The sequence below is a fragment of the Phytophthora parasitica genome, assembly GCF_000247585.1.
Source record: "Phytophthora parasitica INRA-310 unplaced genomic scaffold supercont2.13, whole genome shotgun sequence".
In the NCBI taxonomy this organism is placed as follows: Eukaryota; Oomycota; class Peronosporomycetes; order Peronosporales; family Peronosporaceae; genus Phytophthora; species Phytophthora nicotianae.
The window spans coordinates 1,000,983-1,002,892 of NW_008648999.1; positions in this window are offsets into that span (position 1 = coordinate 1,000,983).

Genomic DNA, 1,910 nt, shown 5'->3' on the forward strand with positions numbered 1-1,910 from the left:
TTCAGCCTCCGGCCATCGTTTATTTATCAGTGACCGCAACAGCTCCAGCCATGTTCAAGTAGGGCCTCGAAGTGGCGTCGTCGCGACACTTTGCATCCCGACCTACCGGGTGTTGGGTCAGCGGAAGAGGTCAGGCGAGCTACTATTCCTGGACGTTACCTTCTGATTCGACTGGTCTACGCGGGGACAACTGCATGCATCCACAACATTTACGCCCCCGTAAATGCATCGGAGCGCTCCCACTTCTACCGATCTCTCCCAGCTGAATTTGATCAAGACTCCCATCATTTGGTTCTCGGTGACTTTAATGTGGCGATCGACCCTATTCTGGACTCCCGTGGGGTGTCCAGTGTGTCAGATACATCTCGCGGATATCTGCTTAGCTGGCTGTCAACGCTCCACGTTACGGACGCGTGGCAACTTCGATTTCCGAGCAGGCGGATGTTCTCCGGCCCTTCGCCTCGTACTAACCGTCTTGACTACATCTTTATCAGTGACGACTGGGTTGACTCGACGTTTGAAGAAGCGAGGTATTTTCAAGCACCACATAGCGGGGATCACCTCGCTGTTCGGGTGGCCTTGGGATCCCCCAGTCGTCGCCCACTACCTGCGTATTGGCGCCTAAATCCCTCAACTCTCTAGGATGACGCAGTTCGTCAGATTATTATACAAGAACATAAGGCAGCTCCAGCAATCAATTCGACATACACCGAGTCCAGGACTTGTCTGGGAGGGATGGAAACGGCAAATAAAGTCTCTGCTCCAGCTAGCCCAGGTGAAAGCGGGAGCTCAAGAGACCGACATTCTTCGTGCGTATCGCTCTCACGTGACGAGAAGGGGCCAAGTGTATGAGGCGAATCCAAGCCACGAGACAGCTGAACCATTAACTGAAGCGATTACAGCGGTTGAATCGCTCGAGCAGGTCCTTGCGGACCGTCGGCAGGAGAACTATGTTGACTATCATGCGTATCAAATGGAGGCATCTACGTCGGCTTTTTTTCGTCCACCTTCTCCGGTGTTAAGGTCGACCGCGGTAACTAGTGTCGTTCTACCGGACGGCTCAGAATCAGACGATCCTGAGGATATTAGCTTTCAATTTCGGAACCACTGGGGGGGGGGGGGTATATTTGGTGATGAACGCTTTGCTGACGATGAGCGTCCAATCGTCCAGTCGACAACAGGTAGACAAACACTTCATTATACAGACGGCTGGGTGAAGAGGATTTTGCGAAGGCCTACGATCGTGTCAACTGGAACTATTTGTTCGGAGTTCTACGCCAATTTGGATGCGGGCCAGCATTTTGTGGGTGGGTACGAATATTGTACTCTAACACCGAAGCTGCTTTGTCGATCAATGGTGTACTACAGGAGACATTATGTCCATCACGAGGCGTCAAACGAGGTGATCCACTCTCTTCGCTGCTGTTCGTCCTTTTAATCGAGCCGCTCGGAAATCTTCTTCGTGCACCACCAGAGGTAGGCATCCGATAAGTCCCGACTGCGTGGGAACTGGACTCTATTTTGCTGACGACTCTACGCTCCTCTCGAGCTCTATCGAGGGTCTGCAGCGCCAAGTTAATATTGTGGATGTATACCGCGCAGGACCAGGAGCGCGGCTCAACTTGAATAAGTCCCAATTGGTTGCTTTCAACGGAAACTTCATATCAGCTCAGGACTCGCCTTTTGGAGTCGGAACGTCCGGATCAACGGTCTACCTCGGCGTACCTATCGGTCCTGACATCCGTTCTGAGCTGGTTTGCGCGTCTTTGGAATCTAAGGTGTGTACCCGTCTCGCTCGCTGGGGGAAGCGCACACGCACCTTTCGCGGACGTTTTCTCATCCTCAACACGATGGGTCTCTCGATTCTGTGGCGCTTTACCCCTCACTTTACTCTACCTGATGACATGATT